Raw genomic sequence first — 26886 nt, 5'->3', positions numbered from 1 at the left:
GACCCTTCCGACTCAAAGCGTCTGCAACCAGATTAGCCTTACCAGGATGATAGTGAATTTCCAGATCATAGTCATTGATGAGCTCTAGCCATCGTCGCTGTCTCAGATTAAGGTCCTTCTGAGTGAAAATGTACTTGAGACTCTTGTGATCAGTATAGATCTGACACTTAGTCCCCAGAATGTAGTGTCTCCAAATCTTCAAGGCATGAACCACGGCGGCTAACTCCAGGTCATGAGTCGGATAATTCTGCTCATGTTTCCTCAATTGCCTGGAAGCATAGGCGATCACATGACCTTCCTGCATCAGAACACAGCCTAAACCCTGTCGAGATGCATCACAATATATGTCGAACCCCTTGTGTAGATCTGGCATTACCAATACTGGAGCTGTGGTCAACCTCTTCTTCAGTTCCTCAAAACTTGCCTGACATGCCTCTGTCCATTTGAATTCCCTTCCTTTTTCTAGGAGCGTAGTGAGGGGCTTCACTATCTTGGAGAATCCTTCAATGAATCTGCGGTAATAGCCTGCAAGTCCGAGAAAACTCCTGATCTCAGTTACCGTCTGCGGCGGATTCCACTTCAAGACATCCCTAACCTTGCCTGGATCCACTGAAATTCCACCATCGGAGATGATATGACCAAGGAAAGAGACTTCCTTTATCTAGAACTCACACTTGCTGAATTTAGCATACAACTGATGTTCCCTCAACTTCTGAAGCACTAACCTCAAGTGTTCCTCATGTTCTTCCTCACTCTTGGAGTAAATCATGATGTCATCAATGAACACCACAACGAACTTATCCAGGTACTCCATAAATACCTTATTCATCAGATACATGAAGTAAGCTGGAGCATTTGTCAGCCCGAACGACATTACCGTATACTCGAAGAGACCATATCTGGAAGTAAAAGCGGTCTTGGGTATGTCAGACGGCCTGATCTTCATCTGATGATATCCCGATCGCAAATCAATCTTGGAGAATACCTTGGCTCCTCTCATCTGATCGAACAAATCTTCAATGCGAGGCAACGGGTACTTGTTCTTGACGGTCACCTCGTTCAGTGCTCTATAATCCACACACATCCTCTGAGTACCGTCCTTCTTTGGCACAAAGATAACCGGTGCTCCCCATGGTGATGAACTAGGCCGAATAAACTGTTTGGCTGATAATTCCTCTAGTTGTTGTTTCAATTCTTTTAATTGTTCAACCGACATTCTATATGGACGTTTGGAGATAGGTGCAGTACCAGGTAAAAGATCAATAGCAAATTCAATGTCGCGGTCAGGTGGCATACCTGGTAAATCGTCGGGGAACACATCCGGATAGTCACACACCACTTTGATATCTTCCAAGGATTTTCCAGCCAACTGATTAGCTGCACAATCTGCCGCTGAGGGTAGAGTAGCTACAAACTCCACTTTCTCTCCATCAGGACCTGTGAGCAGAACTGTCCTCTTGGCACACTGAATCGTTGCATCAAAAGCGGCTAACCATCTCATTCCCAGAATTACATCGATTCCACCGGACTCAAGGACGATAAGATCAGCCGGAAACTCTATACCCATTATTCTCAGTTTAACTTGTGGACAGATGTATTGAGCCTTCATTGACCCCCCAGGTGAACTTACTAGCATATGGCGCCTCATGGTATGCATGGGTAAATTATGTTTTGCTACATAATGACTAGTGACAAAAGAATGCGATGCTCCAGAGTCAAATAAAACTGATGCGGGGGCAGAGTTGACAAAGAACATACCGAGCACTACATCTGGAGCCTCTTTAGCAGTCTCGGCTTCCATGTGGTTCACCTTGCCACGAACAAAGCTTTGCTGCCCCTGATTGCCTTGTGGGGTCTGGTTCCCGTTCCTCGGTTGCTGCATCTGATTCTGCCGAGGAGCACTGCTGTTCTGCACGGGGGTAGCTGGTCCACCTCTCTTAGGACAAGAGCTGGCATAATGACCAACCTCGCCACACTTGAAGCAAGTAGGACTCACTGGAGCATTGGGCCTTGCTGGAGTGCCAGTAGGGGTCATCTGGCGGTTCTGCGTAAAGCCGGGGCGCGGAGTCTGCATCCCTGGACGCTGGAACTGAGGGCTGGGGCGCTGGAATGACTGCTGAGCAGGGCGCGGGAATGACTGCTGCCCAAAATTCCCACTCGGGCCCCCTGCGCGGAACGGCGTCCCTTGCTGTGGAGCAAAGCGAGGGCGGGTGTTGCTTCCTGAAGACGACTGGGAATTGAATTTCCTCTTCATCTCCCCAAGCTCGTTCCTCTTGTGTTCCAGGCCAATCGCCTTGTCTAGCATCTTCTGGAAACTGGGGAAGGTGTGCGACATAAGCTGATATTGGAGTGGTCCAATCAACCCATCCAAGAACAGCTCCTGCTTCTGCTCATCATCAGCAACATCTTCTGGAGCATATCGGGACAACTGGACAAACTTGTCCCTGTACTCTGCCACTGTCATGTTCCCCTGCTTAAGAGCAAGGAACTCCTTCTTTTTAAGCTTCATCAATCCAGAAGGAATATGGTGACTTCTGAAGCTCGTCCTGAACTCATCTCAGGTAATGCCATTAGCATTGGCATGTGCGGCGGTGTAAGCATCCCACCAATCAGCAGCTGGCCCTTCCAGGCGTCCTGAAGCATACAGGACCTTCTCCCTGTCAGTACACTGGGCGATATTCAGCATCTTCTCCACTGTTTTCAGCCAATCATCAGCATCTAATGGATCCGGAGAGTGTGAAAACGTCGGGGGCTTGTGGCTCATGAACTCCCTGTGCCTGTCCCTTGGCGGTGGCTGCTGCTGGTTGTTGTTGTTATTGTTCAGCTGAGCTTGTAAAGCAGCCACGGTGTTAGTCAGTCCGGCGAGAAGCTGAGTCTGAGCTGCTAGAAACTGCTCCATCCCTGCAGGTGCTGGCTGGTTCTGCTGCGGAGCGGTGTTGGAATTGCTGCTGTTGTCCTTGAGGCGAGGAACTGCTGGACGGTCAACTCCTGATCCGGACCTGGTGTTTACCATCTGAGCGTTAGAGACAATAGATTTAGATAGATGTGTGAAAGAATGACTAAGAAAGATAAAGCGACAAGATGTAAAAGTAAGACAGATTCGGTTAGCTCCATTTAATTAGGTGTGGTCGGCAGAAGAAGTGTCCATAAATTCTGAAAAATTACCAAGTCGTAACTTATTAAATTGGTGAACCAACCCAACTGGAATCATCTTAATCGGACTTCGGGATCTCAAGCTATAAAATTAACAAGCTGACAGTGTCGGTCGACAGTTTCAGATTCTGAGTGCTTTACTAATCCGCATACATCTCCCAGACAGATACTCCAAAAATTCTGAAAAATTTACAGAAAATTCTCCACGAAGTTCTGAAACTAACCCCACCGGTTTCATGTCATTTGGACTTCTGTAGCTCGAGATATAAATAAAACAGTACTGGTGTGTCAGTTAATGTCGAGAACAGAATTGATTGTCGCTTAGCTTGCATGATGGATAGATTTAGATAGATGATGGATCATGATTAAGGAAGATTAAATACTGATTTAGAACAGAAATAAAACCCAACTAAGCACTTTATTTTATTAAGACCAGTATCGTGTGGCAATTGCCCCACATACCGCACTCATTACAAAATCCAACTCAAACATGTAGCACAAAACCAAACAGCTAAGCACACTTTAACTAACACACTCGAACGACGTCTAACGATTACAAGAATTTAAACTAAAGCACTCCTAATTTCTTAGAGGTCTTCTGCGGCGGCGCCGGGTGAGTCGTAGCGGGGACGCTTAGGCGACGGCGACGAAGCGGGATGAACAGCAAACTCCTGCGGCGGCGGTGCTCCCGTCGCTGCAGCCATATTTGCATCCCTCTCCCACCGGAGTTCCTGAACCTCCTGCTGAAGCTCCTGGATGTGGTTGTTTGCTTCATTCAGTGCGGTGAGAGCTGCCGACGTGTACTTGCGGAGGAAGTCTGTAGCCATGTCAACCCCATCATTAGTGGCGATGAAGGTTCTTGCTTCCCCTCTAGCTCGGTAAGGAAGGAACCGATGGTAAGTGTGCTGCAGTCGCGGCCGTTCATTGTGGGAGACCACCTCAAGTGCCCTTCTGGCGGCCTCGGCAATGCCGGACTCCATGGTCCTCCTGATGGTCACATCATGGTGAATAGCCTTCACCTCCCATCCTCCTTTGTGCTCCTCACGAAGGACAACCTTCACCTCCCAAAAAGTGGGATAGCGAGGGTGGGTGAACCGAGAGCACTTGTAGAGTGGCCTCATGCCGTACCCCAAGCGGTGACAAGTCCACCTGAGTATGTCGGCCATTTGCACTCCTTGGCCATAATCTTTCTTCACCCACTTGATCCATGTCTCGGGCTCGGCATCTGCTTCGGGCTCATCATCCGTCAAGTCGACGACCGGTACAGGCGTCGGGGCTGGTGCAGGAGCGGGTGCCGGTGCTGGCGGCGGCGTGGTCTCCTGCTCCACGGTCATGGCGTCCTCGTCAGAGTCATCCCCCGGATGCTGGAAGATCTCTTCCTCTTCTTCCTCGTCCCAAGGATCCACGGGGGCGTGCGACGGCGCGATGCCATGACGCGGCGGACGGGTGCTCTTGCGTACGGTCAACCGGGTGCGAGCCATCTAGCAGAAAGAAAGAATAAAATTTTGAACGAAGCTAGCTAATAGAAATAAGGATGAGACAAATCAAGTTTAAGAATAGTTAAGTAGATTTAAATTAAGAAAGGTAGGAATGGCTACTAGATTATTATAATCCTTAAATACGACCATTTTCTAACTAGGCTAACGTCCTACAGTCAACACGGCTCTGATACCACTTTTGTCACACCCGATTTTAAGGACAAAATCGAGTGCATTAAATACATGTGCGCCAGGATCAAGTTACACACATGTACGACAATAGTGAATATCAAAGACAGTGTTAAATCGAATAAAGAGAGTATTAACCATTATTACATGACCGAAAGTCTCACATAAACCACAAAGTCTAATTATTACGCAGCGGAACTCCAAAGATGACGACGACTCCACAGGCAGCTGACTGAAGAAACGTACGCCTAGAACTCCTCGAAGTCGGGGAAGTACTCCTCTTCCCAATTAACTTGGTCTGAACAGCGGTTTTGCAAGGGTGAGTACACTTATGGTTGGTACTCAACAAGTCGTGGGGAATAGTGTAGTGTAAGGCTAAATCAAGGTATGGCTAAGGCATAAATAGCATTCGCTTTTAATTAAGTTGGTCAAGTTTTATTAGCAATTAACTAAGTATAAGTTCATACCACCCGAAATTAAACATGAACAAAAAGTAGCAACAAATGCATGAAATGATAACAAGTTTAATCCATCTTTCGATAATATTATCATGTGAGGATCCAGGCCGCTCTTAACCGTGAGCACGGCTGATCGATCAGTTTAACACTCTGCAGAGGTGGCACATCTTTACCCACAAGTCGCGTAAAAGTTCAAAAGAACTTTGGACCCAACCATGCGGTGTTTGCAAGGCACCATACCACACTTCCGAGGTGTGATTGCATAGGGACGCTACGAGGCCTTTACAAAGATTCATTAGTCAGTGGTAACCCGCTAAGGTTTCGGTGTCTGGCGTGCACCACCCATCCCAGGTAAATGCAACGACTCAGTCCCCCCTCTTGCCTCATCACGAGTAAGGTCACCCCAGGCTAAGGTTTCTAATTAATCAGCCAAGACCAGAGCCATTTAGTCTTGTGGTAGCACTGTTTTCCTGGGTGGTTCTCCATGTTCCGATTAACAAATAATGATCTTGTCTTAATGAAAGGTATAACAGAAGTAAAGCAAGATTAAGCATTGTGTTTAGTTAAACCACCATATATCAAGTAAGCACTAAGCATGAGCTACCCAACATAAGGTAATCCGGTCGGTCAAGGCAAAGGTAAATCAATCTAGGCGAACCTTAATTGGGACCCATCAATTTAATCCTAACATGTGCATAGCATAAATGTTAAGTACGAGAAAGTAAAGGTGTATAGGACAAAAAGGTAGTGATCAAGGACACGACTTGCCTTCTTGGCCTTGCTCCTGCTGTTCGTACTCCTCGAAAGCTTGATCGGCAACTCTCTCGAACTGCGGGGCGTCTACACGCGTCACACGAGCACATACAAGCAAACATGGGCAAAAGTAAGAAAACAGTACACCAAACATAGTTAAACAGAGAAAATAAGCTTGAAAAGATGATCTACGTTTTAAAACGAACACGTGGATATAAAGAACACGAAAAACGGAGTTAAGATGCAAAAGATATGATTAAAACAAGATCCAGGGACTTTTCTGTGAGAAAAACAAAAGTTTCAGGGCCTATCCGCGAAAACCGAGGGCTTATACGTAATTATGCGTATAAACCGAGGGTCTGACGCGTAAAAACACCAAACCCGGACGGCGGGTTGATTTCTGGAAAGCTCAAGGGCTAAACCGAAAGATGCGAGGGCAGATCTGGAATTATTTTCAACGCGATGTGGACCGCGGGTTGATTTGCGGAAAAGACAGGGGCTCAAGTGCAAAAGCGGCGCGGCGCGGCTCGGTTGACCGGTACGCGATCTTGATTGACTCGCGTCCGACCGTCGGATCGAGATCGGACGGCCACGGTCATCCACGACTCGCGACGGCGGCGGGGAAACAGAGCGGCGGCGGCGGCGAGTGGCGGCGCGCGACGGCGAGCGGCGGCGGGTCGCCGGAGTTGGCCGAAACGGCGCTCCGGGGCACCAATTGAAGCGCGGGTTGCACCAAAAGAGAGCGGAGGGCACGGCGAACCCGTTTTGGGGGTCCTCGTCGTTGGGAGCTCACCGGAGGCGGCGGGCGACGGCGAGGAAGAGGCGGCGGCGCTAGGAGCTCGGGCGGCTAGGGTTTCGGGAGCTGCGGCGCTTGCGTTTGGGCGGAGGAGACCGGGAGGGGGCGGCGGCTTATATAGGCGCTGGAGATAGAGGCGGCGCGGGTTTAAACCCCCGGAGGAGTCGGAGCGGAGGTGGAGACCGAGGCGGAGAAGGCGCGCGGCGGTTGCGGGAGTCCGGCCGGATTCGGCCGGAGGAGGGAGATGACGGGTGGGGTCCACCCGTCAGCGGACGCGGGCGGAGGCGGGCTGGCGCGGTGCCGTGGGCCGGTGCACGTGCATGGGCCGCGGGGCGCGGGGGAGGAAGCGGCGAGCGGAGCCGGCCGAGCGGAGTTGGGCCGTGCGAAAGAAAAAGAAAGGGGAGGGAAGGAAGGTTTCGGCCCAGGTGAAGAAGAAGGAAAAAAGAGAAAGAGAAATAGGAATTGATTTGGATAATGCATTCAAATTTGGAAATTCAAGATTTAAATCAAACTCAAGCAATCAAAATAAATGCACCAACATGAATGCACAAATAATTCCTATGATGAATTAATTTACTTAAAGAAAATGAAATTAAATGCCTAGAATTTAAATGACACCTTAATTTGAGCAAATTTTAATGAATTTAAATTATTCAAAATTTTGGGTGTTACATTGATGCAGCCCCGCCAACCTGTACGAACTCGTAAAAAAAAGGAAAAAGTGTTGGCGAAGTCGCCTGCTTGAAAGTAAGTACGAGGAAATAGTAGTTTGTTGTATTGAGTTTATGATGACTACAGATCTACAAAAGTGGCTATTTATAGCCCCGTACAAACGACTTCTTATCCGACTAGAACTCTATCCCTAATTTAAACAGAAAACGAATATTTACAAGTACGATTCGTACTAGGTCGATCATTACACGCTTCACAGGATGATTCCCTCTTCAACATCATAATCCTTTTTAAGCCCACACCGGCCCAACTATTCCAACCTCCTAATCGGCCGATCACCTCATCGGCAAGGGGTAACCGATCAGGACCCACATGTCGAGGGCTCAGACTTACTCCGACCCTGGAAACTAAGGTCGGGCGGGGCGGAGATCCTCCTTTGGAGGGTCGGGCGCGTCCGATCCCAAACCCTAGGGGTCGGGCGAGGTGGAATTCCAAGGGTCAATCGGCCGATCTTCGACTGTAGCACCAATCAACCGATCCTTGATTGTAGCACCAACCAACCGATCTTTAACTGTAGCACCAATCAGCCGATCTTTAACTGTAGCACCAATCGGCCGATTTCCAATCGTCGCCCTTGTATCTCACCGTATCTTCTAATTTCTTCCTCTCCTAACGCCGATTTCACTCGTGTCGAAATCTGGCGTCAACAGCCTCGAACTAGGAAACTCCTTAGCCTCGTGCCTTCAACCTCGATGTGTACAACTCAGCAATGATCCTGAGTAGAAAACATAGTAGACTCGGTGCTCAAGATTAACTTCGAGCGCTTGAGGGGAAGTCATTTTATATTTTAGCCATCAACAAATGATCCTTAGCTTCGGGATTAAAATGATAGGGAAGCTGCGAGGTTAACATAGTTTTCATGCCTGCTTAGAACCAGTGAGGTTAAGTGACTGTCTTTTTGGGCAATCCCCAACAATAGCCCCTCGTGGGCTAGGGTCGACTCCGATGGGCCAAAACCGTGACAAAGGATCTCTCCACCCAAAAAATGTCACCCTCAAGTGTTGGGGGAGAAACGAGCCAATGACTACCTTTTCACGCTCTACGTGTTGACTTTCGATTGGTTGACTGTTCGCTTTCAGCTCGAGGTTCAAGGCATCATTTCGCACCCGCTAGCGCACCTATAAAAGGCGGGGGTTGCGGGTCGCTTTCAAGTTGCCTTCACGTCTTGCTGTTGCTTTGCGCACTGCTTGCTTAGTGTTTTAAGATTCGTGCTTCCTCTGCTGTTTTCCTTGATCTTCTAAGCTTCGAAGGTATTGATCTTGTCCATATTTTTCACTCTTGTTTACCTCTTGCTTTATTGTTTTTGTTTTGATTTAACATTTGCGTGTTGTGTAGCTAGCTTAGATTATGCAAACGGTGAGGTTGATGACCGCTGAAGAATTGGCTGAACAAGAGAGGTTACACAACGAGGCTGTTAAGGGCCACAAGATAGACGAGGGTGCTATAGAGGCTACTGCTATTGATAGTGGGGAGGATCTCTCGAATGTCAAGGCTGACCCATCAGAATTGATGGCCGGAAAGGAAGAGTACTCTCTTACCCTACAGTTTGGGAGGTCTCTGGCCTCACAGAACACTATTGACTTCTACATCAGCAAAGGATATTTTGCCGAGGGGGTTGCTAGGCCTCCAGGTGATGAGGTGGTGCCAACACCACGGGTCGGCGAGGCTGTTGTGTTTAGGGATTTTTTTACCGCTAGCTTGAGGTTTCCTTGTGACAAGACATTGCCAAAGATTTTGGAAAGATACAACGCGAAGCTTCACCAGCTAACCCTGAACTCTTTTGTCGTGCTTTCCAAGTTTTACTGGGTTCAGCGCACCTTCGGTGGTGTAATTGGTGTTGACAGGTTTGCAAGGCTGTTCAAGCTTCACATTCAGAAGAAGAGAGTAGAGTTTGATGATGAGGAAGGCATTTTTGAAACACAGTTTGGCTGTTGCACATTCACAACTTGGAGAAAGAACAAGAGTAAGAAGATTTCTAGGGTCGAGCTTTCCTTGGTATAGAGGAACATATGGGATGATGACTGGCTGAAATATTAGTTTTACATTAATATTGATATGTTCGATGCTTCTGGTATCGGCTGGCCATTTTTCCCATTCTATCCTCATTGGGTCCTATGGATGTCACCACCGCCCCTCTATTCTTTAAGTTGAAAGCTTTGAAAGATTGTGAGAATGCTTTCGTGCTAGCCTCATCGTCAATCACTGGGTGAGACTTGGTTGAGGAGTTCTTGATGGCAAACATTTGGCCTCTTTCTGACAGATGGGGGCCTGAGGAGATTTTATGGAAAACTGTGACCTGGTACTCTAGTTCAGTCCCCTACCCTATATTTGGGTTGAGCTTGCCTGAGGGGGTTAACATCGAACTTTTTGTTGATGAGGTCGAAAGGTGTGTCGTGGATATCATTGGACCTTGTCACGAGAATGAGCAAGCGTCTGCTCTAAACTTGTTACACACGGCCGTCGGGTGAACCACGTGTTTGAGGAGATGGGCATCAAAGCTGAGCCTTGCTCCAAGCCTCGCAAACCTTGTAAACAGATGCGTGAGCCTGGCATGACTGGCTCGATTGAACTTAGCTTCGAAAGCTGTGATTGAGGTCGTGAAAAAGTCCAAGACCTCCAGCCTCGAGGCTCTTAAGAAAAAGGAAATGCTCAGCCAAAGCTCTGGTGATCAGGCTATTAAAAGTTCTCCACCTATAGCTCACGATCCCGAAGCTAGGCCAACGGCAACTAAGCCTGAACTCGAGGCTGCTGGTGCTCTTGTTGGCATGAAGGTGAAAAAAGCTGGGAACAAAACTAGCAAGCTAGCAACGACTTTGCCAGTTGGGGGTTCCAGGATTGTTAAAGCATGGATGAGGAGCTCAAGGATTCTTGGACGAGGGTTTGTCCTCGACCTATCCCGAAGCTACAAGCAAGTCTCCTCCGAGAGAAGTGCAACTTGAAGCTACAGTTTCCCCTCCGCGCCCCGAAGCCAAATCTCCTCCCACAGAAGTGCTACCCGGGCTGCTATCTATGAGGCAACAAATAAGCCTGATCTTGTGCCTGTTGAACAAGGTAAAAATGCTGTTAAAATTTTGCTTGAGTTAGGCCTTGTTGATTCCAGCGGCGCTTTAGTTAAATTTTTGAAGGAGTTACCAAATACCTTTGGCGCAACTGGAGAGGCGTACAACGAGCCTATGATGCTACTTAGGGTGGAACCTTATGCTGAGGGCTCCCATCTGCCTCCGTCTATTGTCAGCTACGACAAGGCCTTCGGCACCAACATTAAGGAAAAATTGTTGTCTATCCACGTGCCTGGGTCAGGTGAGGATGATGATCCTTACAACCCACCATTGCTGTGGGGTACTAAGTACTCACTCCGCGCTGTAGATGAGGCTGCAAGGGCGGCGTTAGGGAGGGTCGAGGGTGTCGAAGATGAGGTTCATGAGAAGGAACCTAAGGAGAAAGACGAGGCTAGCATCCCTCAAGCTTCCAAAATGGTTGAGGTGCCTGTTGAGGATGACAGTGAAAGCAAAGCTTTCGACCCTAAAAGTTAGTCTTTTTTGGTTGACCTCATCAGCTCTTGTTCTTTTGTTTGCTTATTTTTCTTACATGCTGTCCTATTTTGACAGAGTATGAGAAATCACTTTGTCTCTTCGATCTTAATGACCTGGCTAGGATATCGGCTACCCTCAGATACAAGGAAATGTTTTTTCTTTTTTTATTATTATTTATTTCTTACTTCTTTATCATTTCTTTTCTCCTTTAGGCTGTGATTGCTAGGAAAGTTGCTGTTAAAAGGCTTGTGGAGAAAGAGAAAGACATGCGTAGCCGCATCACCAAGTTGGTGGAGCTCGAGGCCAAGGTTGCGAGGCTAGAGAAAGAGAACAACGCTTTGAACAACCTAAAGACTTCTCTTTCCGAGGTTAACACCGAGCTGCAAAAGAACAAAGATTTGCTTACAAAGAGATGTAGTGACCTCGTTCAGAAGGTAGAGAGTTTGGAGAAGAGCTCAAAGGACAATCTTGGTGTTTTGGAGAAACTCCAAAACACTATAGAACAGGATTCGACAACTATCTCGTCCTTGAAGAAAGCTTGTGCGGAGAAAGACAAAGCTTGCGAGGAAAGAGATAGTATGATCCAAAATCTTTTCAAAAACCAAAAGGAGCAAAAGGTCTTTGTTGAAGAAGCAGAACAAGCATTAAAGAATAGATTTTCGGAGATCTATAAAGGATACAAGGCGGCTCTAGCGGAATTTGGGGCTGAACCTCTTCCTTTCCCCACTGACGAGGGTGCCAAGGAGATGTTCAACCGGATGGATCAAGAATTTGAGAGTCTGCCAAGTGTCATAACTGGATCTAATGATTACGCTGTTTCTTTTTGTATTGAGAGCATGCTTAAGATTCTGGAGAAAGAGAGTTGTTCCCATTTTCTTAAGTTTGGGGTACGTAACTATTGATTTCCCCTGGCTTCGGAGATTGATGCTAAGGAGAAGTCCAAGAACATTAGAATTGTAAAGATGAACTTCTACAAACAACTTTGGGCTGCTTCTAGATGTGAGCATGCAAAGCTAGTCACCCAGGACCGTCTTGCTAAGGTTAGGTGTTTTTTTTTTATCTCTGTTTGATTTGGTCTTGCATTTTCTGGTTCTTTTCTAACTTAATCTGCTTTGCTTTCTTATATACGCCAAAGGAGAGGCCTCGAAGGCTGATGATGAAGGTGACGGTTCTAGACACCAAGAGGAATAACGCTCGAGGCTACGACAGATTGTTGTAGTAGTTGTAGGCTTATGCAGTAAAACATTTGTGCCTATTGACCTGGTTGTAAATTGTGATATAACTACTGGCAGTTTAACTTTAGACGCTTGAACAATGCTAAGAATTCGTGCTGATCACCTCATTTTTTACTTTTGTGTGTTCATGAACTCTTTTATCCCGAGGTTGATTGTTCGCAAGATTTTCTTGGACTTGTAACAAAATTTGTAGCATAAAGGAACGAGCGGTGTGTTTCTTTGGAAAAAAACATCACCCGCCCTGTTCCTTTATGCGGAGACTTTTGCCAAGGTTTTTGAGCTTTTAGGCTCAATATTATGTGATGAAAACCGTTGTTAGACTTGTGGCAAAATCCTGAGAACAAAGGGATAAGTATTGTTTTCTTTTTGAATAAATGTCACCCCCCTAACCCTTTGTGTGAGGGTTTTGTTTGAGTGATCAAAGCTCTACAGTGTTTGCTCGTAGTTAAAGAACCTTTTCACGTATAGGGATGAAACACTTTTTTCTATTAAAAACGTCACCCCCTCCTTTCACCCCTTTGCGTGAAAGAGATTTGATTTTTTTCGTTTGAGATTTTTGGCTTACTCATAGCTTAGGAAGCTTCAAGATAAGTCGACAAAAACTTGTCTTCGAGTTTTGTTGACTTAGTAATATAGCGAGAGCTTGGTTGATGTCACAACCCTTGGTTGCTTCGACCATAATGTCTACATGGGCTCAAGGTTTGTTAGATTTTTACTAATTTGATTTGCAAATCCTAAACTTGTGAGGTTAGGTATGTATTTTTTATTAACTTGTCTTTGAGGTTAGGCATGTATTTTTTGACATGAAAGAGTGTAAGGCTGTTTTGTTGTAGCTTTCGCATAGGGACGGATCTTAGCGTGCATAACGCGCATAAAAGACGAGGTTATGTGACCTATTGTTGTTTTGACTTAGCTCTTACGTAGAGATGCATGTTTCTATTCGCACAGAAATGTGAGGCTAGGCAACTTGTTGTTGCTTTAATGCTCTTGCGTAGAAATGCAAGTTTTTCATTGCACAAAAATGCGAGGTTAGGCAACTTGTTGTTGCTTTACTGCACTTGTGCAGAAACGCAAGTTTTTCATCGCACAGAAATGCAAGGTTAGGCAACTTGTTGTTGCTTTTTAGATGATTCATTAGGGGAATTTCATTTCATTGAATGATAAAAAGTTTACAAGGATCTTCTTCGTTAAAAACCTTGCCTCCAGAATGGAACCCCCCTAGTAAGGAAAAGAGTGCAGTCTGTTTGCGAGAAAGTAAATGCAATAAAATAAATTTGCTGCCCTCGACATTGTTTATAGTTTCACAAGTCGAAGGCACTACTAATCATGATGGCTAAGGGTAGTACTTGTGCAAGTTGTCCATGTTCCATGTGTGTGGCAACTCCACTCCAAGCTGGTTTGCGAGGTAGAAAGATCCTGGCCTGTTGCTCTGTGTGACAATATATGGTTCTTCCCAAGTTTCCTGCAATTTTTTGAGGTTCTCCCAGTTTTTCCTCTTCTTAATGATGAGGTCACCCACCTTGATCTCTTTTTGGACCACTTTTTTGTCCCTCCACTTTCTTGTTTCTTGCTGGTATTTGTCAATGTTTTCTATTGCTTGCAGTATGTCAAGCTCTATCATATCTTTTTCAATTTTTCATTGTCTGAGTTAGCTTCGATTTTCAGCACTCTAGGATTTCATTCTTGATTTCTTCGGGTGTCATTGCCTCAGAACCAAATAAGAGCCGAAAAGGTGTGAAACTTGTCGCCCGTGATGCTACGGTGTTGTGGGACCATATTACCCTTGGGAGCTCATCTACGCACTTTCCCTTCTTTTGATCGAAGAGACATTTTCTGATGCGTGAGAAGATTAAGCGGTTTGCTCTTTCCGCAGCTCTGTTTGATTGATGATGATACACCGAGGCGAATTTTACCTTAATGCCAATGCTTGCGCAGAATTCCTTGAAATCTAAGCAGTCAAATTGCTTGCCATTGTCCACTGTTAGTTCTCTAGGGACTCCGAATCTGCAAATAATGTTTTGCCAAAAGAACTTTTGCACTAAGCTCGAGGTTATGTTCGCTAGTGGCTTAGCTTCGATCCACTTGGTGAAGTAGTCGATTGCCACCACCGCAAATTTGCAGTTGCCTTGAGCTGTTGGCAGTGGTCCCACTAAGTCCATGCCCTATCTTTGCAGCGGCCAAGTTGGTGGAATGAGCTGTACTGGAAGCGAGGGTGCATTCTGTTGATTTGCTATTTTCTAGCAAGCTTCACAGCTTCTCACCAAGCCTTGAGCATCATGGATTGCGGTAGGCCACTAGAATCCTTGCCTTATTGCTTTGCCTACCAGAGCCTTGGCTCCAATATGCGAGCCACAAAAGCCTTTGTGAATTTCAGCAAGCAACTCTTTCTCATTTTAGTGGTTATGCACCGTAGCCAATGAGATGATATTCTTGATTTGTACAACTCTCCATCGACTACTGCATAGCCCTTGGCCCTTTGTTTCAACCTACTCAGCTTAGCTTCATTGTGAGTCTTGAAATGTCCTCTGAGATAGGCCATGATTTTGGCTCTCCAGTTAAATCTTTCGATTGCATTCACAGTCTTCGAGGCTGGCTCTTTTGTTGATGGTGTGCAATGGTCTTGTAAAACACATCGGGAGGCATGGGCTGACTTTGTGTTGCTGCCTTTGCTAGCCTATCTGCCTCGTCATTCTCCTCCCTCGGGATGTGCTGCATAGTGAAACCTTTGAAATATTTCTCCATCATTCTTACCGCGGTCAGGTACATGATGAGCTCCAGCTCTCTAGCCTCGCTACTCTTTTCAATATGCTCTTGGATTACTTTGGAGTCTTTTTTTACAATGAATACTTGTTGGCCCAGGGCCCTCATCTTTCTCAGCCCTAGAAGCAATGCTTTGTATTCAGTGGTGTTATTTGTGGACCTCGCGTCACCTGCGAAGTCAAGCCTTGCAGCGTATCTCATTTTGACGCCTGATGGCGAGGTGATGATAGCTGAGACTCTAACCCCTTTGTCACACTAGGCCCCATCACAATGCATGATCCAGGGGACCTCAACCTCTGTCTAGCTAACACATGAAGATGTCCAATCTACTATGAAGTCTGCTAAGACTTGAGATTTTATTGCACATCTTTCAAAATCCACAACGTACTCTGACAACTCTAATGCCCATTTAGTTATTCTACCGAATCTTCTCTGTTTGTAAAGAGGCCTTGCTCTGCTGTTCTCCCCACTCAAATTTTTTCGAGCTTTGCAGCACTTGGAAAAATGGCAAGCTTCGTTCAGCGGCCTTTGGGATGAACCTATTGAGGGCTGCAATTCTCCCTGTCAGCTTCTGCATGTCTTTCACCGAGGTTGGCTCTTTCATGTTGACAAGGGCTTGAATCTTGTTTGGGTTAGCCTCGATACCCTTTGTTGAAACTAGGCACCCTAGGACTTTGCCTCGCTGAATTCTGAATACACACTTTTCTAGATTGAGCTTCAAATTTGCTGCTCTCAAGTTAGCAAAAGTTTCCACAAGGTCAAGTATGTGATTCTCCCACTTGTCACTTTTCACGACAATGTCATCAATGTAGGCTGAGATGTTTATTCGAAACTGCCTGCACAGGACTATTGCTATCATTCTTGAAAAGATTTGCTCTACATTTTTGAACCCCTCGGGCATTCTCACGAAGCAATAAGCTCCAAAAGGAGTTATGAAACTTGTTTTTCCTTCATCTTCTTTCTTTATTCTAACTTGGTGATATCATGAGAACAAGTCTAGCAATGACAACATCTCACTGTTTGCAGCATCATCCACCACTTTGTCCACTCTCTCTAACGGATAGTCATCTTTTGGGCAAGTCTTGTTCCGGTCAGTGAAGTCTATGCACATTCTCCACTTGCCATTCTTCTTTTTGACTGGCACCGTGTTGGCTAGCCATTCTGGGTACATGACCAGGCGTATGACATTAGCATCGAGAAGTCTTTGAACCTCTGATTTTACAGCTTGCGCTTTTTCTTCTGACATTTTTCAAAGTTTTTGTTTTTTTGGTTTTGCACTTGCCTTTGTTTCGAGCTCATGCTCAATTATATCTCTATCGACCCCTTGGAGGTCATTGGTAGACCAAGAGAAGACACCTTTATTTTTATTTAGGAACTCAATTAATTATTTCTCTTTCTCAGGCTCATGGTTAGCCCTTATTGTCACATATCTATCCATGATGCAATCATCTAGGAGAACTCTTTTCATTTCACCATCTGCGATTTTTTTTACTTTTTCTTTGTCCCTCTTGGGCTCGACATATGGCTTTTTCTCTTCTTGTTGCTCAACCTTGTTGGGACTCGTTAGTGTGTGCACGTTTTTCTGGCTTGGGGTTGCGCCTTTTTCAATGTTTCTAGCGGTTTGCTGATCGCCATAGACCGTGATGACCCCTTTCAGGGTTGGGATCTTCATGCACAGGAAAAGTTGCCTTATTGCCACATCAAACTTGTTGATGAACCGTCTACCAAGGATAACAAAGTATGGGTAGTACATTTCGACAACGTCGAATGTTATGCATTCTGTTCTTGCGTTGTTCAGATTTCCAAATGAAACGGGGAGCGAAATTTTTCCAAAGGCCTCAACTGGCCTTCCCCCGAAGCCAAGGAATGGCACTTTTGCTGGCTCTAGTAAATAGGGATCGATCTTCATTTCTCTAAATGTGTTTGCGAAGATGATGTCCATAGAGCTTCCATTGTCAACTAGGGCCTTCCAATTTTCCACCCAGCTATGATGGCCTCGATCACCATCACATCATTATGCGAGGCTATCTTTAATTTGAAATCTTCTTTCGTGAAAGAGATAGGCATGTGCGCCCACTCTAGCTTGGTTGGAGGCCCATCAGGTATGATTGTATTCACTTTCCTGAAGTAATCTCTCTTTTGTCTCTTATTTTCAAACTCGGGGGAAGATCGGAAGATCCTCCGGCAATTGGCATTATCATGCCATATGTGGGTAGGGCGTTTGTGCTATCCTCCTAATGCTCGTGTTGCGAGGATCCCCCTGAGATTGGCATTATCATGCCGTTGGTGGGTAAATCTTTGGGATTGTTGTTCTATGGGTTGTTAGGCTCGGCTTTTGGAATCTAGTTGGGTAGATTTGGTAGAGGTAGTGGTATTTCGTGAAGAGGCTGGGAAGGCGCGAAGCTCGCGGTTTGCGACGCTTGCTAAGTTTGAGGGTGGAATTGTGGTGTATGTTGCCACATCATGGCGGGTTGAAAATTTGCAAGGTTGGGGTTTGGTAAGTGTGGCTGTTGTGGCCAAAAGGTAGTATGGTGGATGGTTTTGGGTGTTGTGGCTACTTTTTTGTCTTCGGCTATTCTCTCGAGGGTCTTTTTTGTTTCTAGGTAAAAATTAGTTGTGTGGTCAAGCTACTTGCCATAGAAGGTACAATAGAACATTCAAGGCTGATTATTTTGGTTATGTGGCCTCGGAGGCCCTCTACCTCGGCCTCTTCCTCTTTCGGCGTAACCGCCCCTCTGCCCACTGCCAAATTTTGGTGGTGGTTGCTGCTGACGCTGCCTGTTGTGGTTTTGGTTTTGTTGCGAGGGTTGAGTACCCTCGATGAACAGCACCTATTGAGCTAGGTCTGAGTGGTGTTGCTGCGTGTGGTTGTACCTCGAGGCTTGCCAGTTATGGTCTTTTTCGGCTTGCCTTTGGCAGTTTCTTTCCGCCACTCTCCTCCTATGGTCTTTGTCTGATCTACAGTATTTTCTAGCTCTGCGAACAAGGCTTCCATTGTTTTTGGCTTTTCTGTTGATAAGTGCGAGGTTGTTTGTCCTGGGTTGAGCCCCTTGATGCAAGCTGTTATAGCTATGCTAGCATCCACATCTGGAGTTTCTGACGGAACTAGACAAATCTTTTTACATATCTTGCTAAGGGTTCTTTGTCCCTTTGAACACAATTGAACAGATCTCCTTCGTCGGTCACGGCTCTATGGAAGCCTTGAAAGTTTTGGACTAGCTTCGTTTTGAGATCTATCCAGCTGTATATGGACTGTGGTGGGAGCAGAGAGGACCAGTTCAGTGCTGCGCCTCCGCATGCTATTATGAATGATTTTTGCTAACACCACATCATCTCCTCCTACTGAAGCTATGGCTGCCTTGTAGCTCATGAGGAACTGGCAAGGGTCTGTCTGCCCGTTAAATTTCGGCAATGCGACCGTCTTGTAGGTTGTGGGCCACGGAGCTGTTTGTAAGCCCAATGATAGTGGAGAGCTCTTGTCAATTTTTTGTGTAGGTGTTTGTTATCGCTGGGGTGTTGTGTCCAACGAAGTTGGGATTTGGGTGTATGATGGGTGTGTCATTAGTGGCAAGCCCCGGAAGTGGTGGTTGTGGTGGTGTGGTGCGCAGGTATTGCAGCTCGTTCAGCTCTTCTTGCAACTCTGCTAGCTATCTTTTTGCTTCTTTTAACTTTGCCAACTTGCTGGCTGTTAGTCTTTGCGCCTGCAGCTCTTAGGCGAATTTTTCTTTTTCTTTTTAATGTTTCAAGCTATTTTAGCACCAAGGCTAATTCCTTCTCTATTTCTTCAAGTGGATCATTCTGTGCGTTTGCTTGTGATTGTGCTTGGCTCGAGGTCTCTACCTCACTTCTCTTTTTCTCACTTCTTGTTCTTAGGTCGGCCTTGATTCTTTTTAGTTTTTCTATCTTGTCCGTGTTGTCTTGCTCACCTGGGACGAGCTGCCTTTCTTGCTCTCTCTCATCCTCGGTGGTCTTCTTCTTCTTCTGAGGTGGCATCGTGGGTAGTTTCATGGCTGAGAACATAGTGAGCGCCAATGTTGGGAAGCAAATCTCAAAGAGACTCGAACACAATAGATAGAATAGGAAAAGCACTTGCAATCTCGTTCAAAAATTATCCGTCCCTTTACAACGGGGTAGGGCTCCCCTTTTATAGTGACTCGGAGGTCATTTTACATACCATGAATACCCTTTCCCACCTACTACATTCCTAGAATATGCCGTACACAAAGGTCTTTAGGGTAACGTGTACAAATTGAACTCTCCTAGAGAGTCACACATTTCACGCCTCATAGTAGTCACGCTTCTCACGCTTCATGGTAGTCACGCTTCTCACGCCTTCTTGTGGTCATGCTTCTCACGCATTCATATCTTTAGCCTCGTGCTGGAAAACTTCCTTAGCCTCGACCCAGGAAACTCCTTAGCCTCGCGCCTTCAACCTCGATGTGTATAGCTGTTGACGCCAGTTTTTGACATGTGTCAGGGTCGGTGTCAAGAGGAGAAGAAAGTGGCCGATGTGATTAAACAAGAGGCTATGGCTAGAGAAATCGGCCGGTAAAGCTATATTGTTTTGACCGATTAGCTAATGAGATCGATGAGGACTGGCTGATTGGAAGCCAAAACAACTCGGTCGATATGGGCCTGAATGGGCCAAGGTGGTAATAAGATGAAGACAGGATTGGCCCATAGAAGATTGGATGGTGTTTGACTCCGATGCGAGTTGTATCAGTATGCAAATATTTGTTGCTTTGAATAAGAAATAGAATATTGAGTTGTAGTCGGTTAGGAAACGAGTTGTAATAGGGTATAAATAGGTGCCCCGTGAGGTTGCCAAGATCATCAACAAACATCAATACAAATCTACTTTTCCGCACAACTTTATTTTCAAGTTGGTGACTTCGCCAAATCTTTTTCTTTTCACAAGTTCATGCGAGTTGGCAGGGATGCATCAATGTGATCTTCGGCCAATTTGTAAGTTCCGCGTTTCGAGTAATATCTAAGATTTAACTTTGGGCGCATCGTTGTTGTTTCATTTAGATTTATTCACTAGTTATCGATATTTACTAGAATTATAGGTTTTGCCTGTTATTTTAGTTTTTATCACCAAGTTATCCAGCTTGAGGCATCAACTGTCGGCTATATCAATACATTACTTATCATCATATAGCTGATTAGATCTGTTTCAGGTGTTGCCTTTGTAGCATTGTTTAAGTTACCCTACAGTCCCTTTTTCATTAGCTACGTGATTGTCGGCTATTTCATAGCCGGTCGTCCTTACATTACATCTGCCAATCCGCTGATACGTCTTTTGGAGTAGATGAGAACTTCAGCCGATTGAATCTCTGAAATTTGATAACTGTTCTTCCTTGTCAATCAACAGGTCAGATTGACTGGCACATCATGCGAACCGCACCAGGGCGATAACCTGAACAGGAGCTAAGCAGATTCTTCCAGGTCGTGTGCTTGATGCAGGAATCAGGTTCATTGTCCGATTTTTTGCGTCAACACATTTTTGGCACACCCAGTGGGACCAAAGGAAGATCCAACATGTCGAAACAGAAGGCTGCTGAAATCTCAGAAGACATTGAAGTCACCGAGGCAGATCTCAAGGATGACAAGAAGGATGAGATGGCAAAGGCTGTTGAAGTGTTCAAGAAGGCATGCTTGCAATCCTACAGTCGCACGAGGAGCGGGGAACCCATCTAGAAGACCGCCCTCCCGACTCCTCGCCAGATCACCATCGTCGAAGACTCGGGAAAGATGTCCGAGATGATCTAGCAGTCTGTTTATCAGGCTATGATTGATTAGTCCAAGGTGATGACTCACACAGTGTACAATGCCGTCATCAGGTCTATGGCCAATGGTGTGGTGCAGGGGTATCAGGGGCCAGCCTACGCCCCTCCTATCAGCGCACTGGTCGGAGGCTCCTCGGCAGCACCTAGCATGTTCCAATCAGCTCCTCAGCTGATGCAAATGCAGAATGGGAGGTACAACTCCACATTGCCCCTGGGCTATAGCAGTGCACCGCCTTCTCCATTGTGAGTAGAGTTTCAGCCTACACCTGTTCCTCTTGTGCAACCGCCGTTGATGACATCGGTGATGTGGGGAACAGCAGGAATACCTACCGGTTTGGATTTTCCCACTGATTACGGAGTACCTCCAGGATCTTACGTTCCAAGATCTCCGGTCCAGACATCTGTGGCGGAACCGCCCAAATTAACTTGGCTAAAATGCACTTAAGTCGCCTAACACGCGATCATGCACTTTAAGCAAGTCAACTCGGTCGTCCGTCGGATTTCATCCGATAAACCACTTACACAGGATCGAGAAGCATTGCTCACACGAAGGTGAGTAGCACAGAGATTACAACATTCCCATCACATTAACGTAGTTCAACAAATTATTACATTAGAGTTTTTCGAAATTCAACCAAGTTTGCAAGGTTCGACTAGACGAAGTAAAACAAGCGGAAGCTAATCGTCGATACACGATATCATGACGAAGCTGATCATGACATCAATAATCCCTACCCTCGCCATCTGAGGAGGGATCCCACTCGACTGTCCAGCCTGGAGGGAGCTGGGTCGGCCAAGTGGTGCTAGCAGCCAAACTATTGACATCACCTGAATAGTTAAGCCATAACAAGGCTAAGGAACTAATACTCAGCAAGACTGACCCGTCGAGTAATAACCAATTTCACCAGAATCTAGACATGCAAGGCTTTTTGGCTGAGGGGTTTGCTTTGCCAAAAGCGTCTATAGTTGGTCCTTACTTTCAATATTTTAGCTCAAGTTCTATGTTCTTGAACCAGTCTAGATTAGCAAATTATACTAAGCAAGCATAGTTTCCAAACAATTAAAGAACAAGCATCAAAATTAATATCATCATCATGTTCCATCTTTACTTAGTGCAGAATAGCGATCAAGCAGTCCCAAACTGTGAGAGGCAGACGAATCGATTCGAATTTCTTAACCATGCATGGCGAACCTAATCTCATGACATCCGCGCACCATGAAGGGTCGTTTCATTTGTCAGCCGTCCCCATCGATCCCTTAGGCACGTGTCAGGGCCAAACTGCCTTTGACGTGCAATGCTCCACAGTCCCGGCCTATTGCTGCACTGTGAGCGCACTTGCACCCACATGATGCACCATGGGAATGGCGTTCCAAGGACAGCAGAAGTATAAGCCACGTCCCAGTTTAATCAGGTACTAGGCTTCCCCATCCCATACTAGGTATGAGATTAGTACTTTCAAACACTTGATTACGAACACTGACATGTTTTAACCTTAGTCCAATTTCATTTAGATAGATGGGGCAAACCACCAAGTATCGAACATAAGTCTTGCCCTGCCTATCGTCCTTATAGTTGCAGCGTAAGTAAACATTCAACTCGTATAACTCGCGAGTGATAGGAAATCACTTGACTTTTACCGAGACCTATTAAGCATTGAAGCTACTCGACCTTAGCAACTAGTATTCAGATCAAGGTACTAAGTTCGTGCATCTATGGTTTCAATCAACTCCTACAAACATAAATGCACAATCATAAGCATCAACAATTTGCATAAATTTAAAATAGGGGATTCATGCACCGGGGCTTGCCTTCAGGAAAAGTTAGCGGTTCTTCAGGGTCTTGATCTAGTTCGGGCTCACCCTCCAAGTGATGAAGCTCTGTAGCAGGTTCTTCCTCCGATGTAGAGTGGAGCTCGTAGGTGCCGTCGGCGAGATTTGCTTCTACACGACATGCACATGCAGGAGGGGTAATTGTATTCATGTTTGTACACAAACGATGCAAGGCATGGATTACGGTAGAAAGGGAGTTGCATTTGGGATGGTTCAAGTGCATTAGACGAGTTATTTCCTTCTGAAAGTTTTTATGTACCTCTTCCAAAAATTACTTATTTTTGCAAGAAACTGGACAGAACAAGGATTCGAACAAAAGTGATTTGATATTTTTCTGATTTTTCTACGGTTTAAGATGCAACTTCCAAGCTTCTGTCGATTTACAATGAGTTAAAAGAGTCGGACTGGGAAAAACTTACGATCTGACCCTTAGACTTAAGGAAAGACTGTACCGGGATCCTCAGATTCAACACAGAGAACTCCCCGGAATTTTACACAGATACCCTCGATCAAAAGAAAAAGACACAGCCGAGCCCTCGGGCAAGGCGGACAACACTCGGGCGAGACGGACAGGGGTCGGGCGAGACGAATAGGGGTCGGCAACTTACCTCCGGTCCTACGAACGAGGTTTTGGGGTTGGAAGGAAACAAGCCGTAGTGGAACGGCGGGAGGCGGTAAGCTTCGGGCGGCGGCAAGGTCCGGCGGTGCTCCGGCGGCGATGATGCTTCTCATGGACAACAAGCAAGCTCTGGAGCTGTGCGAGAGGATGGTGAAGCGGTGGGTGGTGTCGGCCAAGAGCGGGGTTTGGTGGAAAGGGGAGTTCCACAGAGAGCTCAGGTGGCGGCGAGTGCGGTGGAGACGAACAGAGCAACTAGTGCAGCAAAGGCAGTGATGGCGAAGGGGACTCCGGTAAGAGGCTTCGATACCCCTTTTATAGCTGCACGAAAGTGTTCGGAGGAAGGACGCGAGCTCAAGTGGGCGAGAGGATAAGATCAAGGAAGAAGGAAGTGCTCTGTCGTGGTGGCGATTGGTCGACGCTTCCATTGGCCGGAGAAGCGGAGCTCCGGAGACAGAATCCTCCGGGCATTGGGCAAGGTAGATAGCGTCTGGCAAGTGTGGTTTTGCTGGATGGGAGGATTGGCGAGGTCGAGCGTGTGTCTGGTCGTGTCAAGCGCCGGATTGGGGGCGGCGGCTCGGCCGGTGTGCGGCGATGGCGTGGCTTGCGAGGGAAAAGGAAGACGTGGCACTGGTTGGGCGAGCGGGTGAAGGCGTGGGATGATGGCGGCGTGGCGGCTTTTCCAGCGAGCGGGCAAAGCTCTAGTTGGCGAGCGTGGATGCGCGGCAGGGGCAAGGATGTGCTCGGCCGAGATTGGCCAGCACGGCGCTCGCTCTATCTTGTCGTGGGCGCGGGTTGGGCGTCGAGGCTCCCGTCCTATCGCTTCCTCATCGGGGATAGGGCGCCGGTGAGCTGCCGGTGGCCGACGGCCATGCGACGAGCGGCGCGCGGGTGAACATGCCCAGGCGCGCTGGCGTCGAGGCAGTGTCGGGCAGCAAACTTGACCAGCTTTGGGGGCTCTCCTCTCAAGATTTTTAAACTAAACTTTCGAAAACCCCTTAAGCAAACTTGTAGAACTCTGGTCAAAGATCAAACTTTATTAAAGGTATTTGCTTAGATTTTGAAAGGATTTTGAGATAAATCAAGCCCAAGGTTTGCCAAAAACCACAGTTTCCAGATTTAGGCCTTTCAGCTGAGTGGGTGAAAATTTTAGGAGTTTGGCTATCTTCGACTTGACTTTAGGGCAGCTTCTGAGTGGAATTAGACCAAAGCGTCTTTAACAAAAGTTGCTTGAAATTAAAAGTTCTACAACTCTTATTTGGGCAAAAATTTAAGTTTGCAACAAAATCTCAAGCTTTATTTTAAACTCCAAAAAGAGATTTTTAGGGTCAAAAAGGACATTTTACCTCGTTTGCTTAGCGACTAACAACTGGTTTAGGTTTAAGTACACCTAATTATGGCAGAGTTGTTACAACATCATTTCCATCGGCTTCCCGGCCGATAGCCCCGTAGTATCAACAGACTTCTCCGGAGATCGGCAGGGGGGCAGGCGTTCTAGATCCTTTCAGAGATGCAGCGCCAATAGTATTGTATGACGAGGCAGCAGATGTGCTATGACACGTTGACCCTCCTCGTCAGTAGCCGTTGGCTCCTCAGTCAATTGTCCAACTGCAAGCTCTACAGCACGCACCAACCTTCCACCCAATCATTGTGCCGCAAGTTCAACAGCATATGCCGATGGCTCAGCCGATCGTCCATCAGTAGCAGCAGCAGCAGCAACAGGTGGATTGGAGCACAGGAATAGCTGATATAATACAAGACTAGTTCAAGCTAAAGCCTAAGGTGAAAACCTACACATATAGGATGCCGTACCGACCCGCCTACGACCTGTTGCTGTTCCCTCATCAGTACAAGGTGCCCGACTTCACCGAATTCTCGGGACAAGATGACACATCTACAGTGGAGCACGTCAACAGATTCATCATTCAGTGTGGAGAAGCTGCTGTACAAGACGCTTTGAGGGTACGGTTGTTCTCATCATCCCTGTCCGGGTTGGCCTTTTAGTGGTTTACGATGCTGCCGCCCAACTCCATCGTCACTTGGGCCGATTTGGAGAAACAATTCCATAAATACTTCTTTGTGGGGGTCCACGAGATGAAGCTGTCAGATCTGACTAGTCTCAAGCAAAGAAGCGATGAGTCAGTGGCTAGCTATATACAGAGGTTCAGAGAGGTTAGGAAAAAGTGCTACGGTCTGGTCTTGACTGATGGCCAGCTGGCCGATACTACTTTTCAAGGGCTCCACCGCACATCAAGGAAAAATATGCTTCTCAAGAGTTCGAGAGTTTGAGCCAGATAGTACACCGGTTGTCAAGTCAGGAAGTGCGCCCCTTTGACCAACGAAGAAATTTATATAAAAAGGTGGTGTACGTGGGAGGATACGACTCAGAAGAGGAGGCGGAAATCAGCTTGGCAGAATGGGTCAAGGGCAAAAAGCCAATCTCATGCCCATTTGGAAAGAAGGAGCCGGAGACATTTGGCTTCGATACGTCTAAGGCTGATAAGATCTTTGACTTGTTGCTACAGGAAGGACAGATCAAGCTCTCGCCCTACCACACAATCCCATCGGCCGAACAGCTTGAGAAGATGAAGTACTGCAAGTGGCACAATGCCACATCTCATGACACCAATTAGTGCAAAGTCTTCCGTCAGCAAATACAGTCAGCCTTCGAGCAAGGGAGACTTAAATTCGAAGTCCCCACGAAGCCAGCAAAACTGATGAAGATCAACCAGCATCCCTTCCCAGCCAACATGGTCGACGTCGACGGTAGGAACGTGCTTTAGACCAAGGTACTGATGTCAGAATCTGCCAAAAGGAACAGAATGGTGGACCCCAAGAACTAGGTCTGAACTGATGACGTTAAAGGAAAAGGGCGAGCAGAAACAGAGGATGGAAACTTGGAGAAGTCGCGTCAGCCTATCACATCTCGAGATCTGCTCAACAAGTACCAAAGGCAACAGGAAGGCACAAGGCGCCGGGAAGAGATGATGCACCGGCACGAATGACCTCAGACTGCCATCGGCTGATAACTGTCCTGAGTGCAACGGCCAGTACCGCGACAGCTGTCCGTTCAAGAGGTCACGCTCTAAAGATAGAGGACAAGAGCCGATCAGCAAAAACAGGCTCGATCGAGATGACAGGCGTGTTTTAGTGTGTGATCGGCTGGGGGGCAGAGTAAATGAGCGTAATCGGCTGGGGGGCAGAGCTAACACACGTAATCGGCTAGGAGAGATGGCCGACATAAGAGTATCTGACAAAAATCCGTTGGCCCGAGAGCCAAACTGGGAGCATACGAAACCGCCGAGTAAATTAGTGAACCCTAGATGGTGCCCAGAGGGTTTGACCAAATCCTAGAAGAGAAGGGTCCAGCGCTTGCATCAATGGGAACAACAAGAGGAAGAACAAAAGGCAAGCGTTGGACAAAAAAGGGGTCAGGTCTCAAGTTTGGCGCCCCAGAAGAAAAGCCGCTGAAGGACATGATGATCAGGATTCGGCTGCCGATGTTAACATGATATTCATATTGCCAATGGAGTTCATGGCTCTCGCTGACCGTGATGACACAAC

This window comes from Setaria viridis, chromosome 4 (assembly GCF_005286985.2).
Source record: "Setaria viridis chromosome 4, Setaria_viridis_v4.0, whole genome shotgun sequence".
Lineage (NCBI taxonomy): Eukaryota > Viridiplantae > Streptophyta > Magnoliopsida > Poales > Poaceae > Setaria > Setaria viridis.
This window is presented reverse-complemented; position numbering follows the sequence as displayed.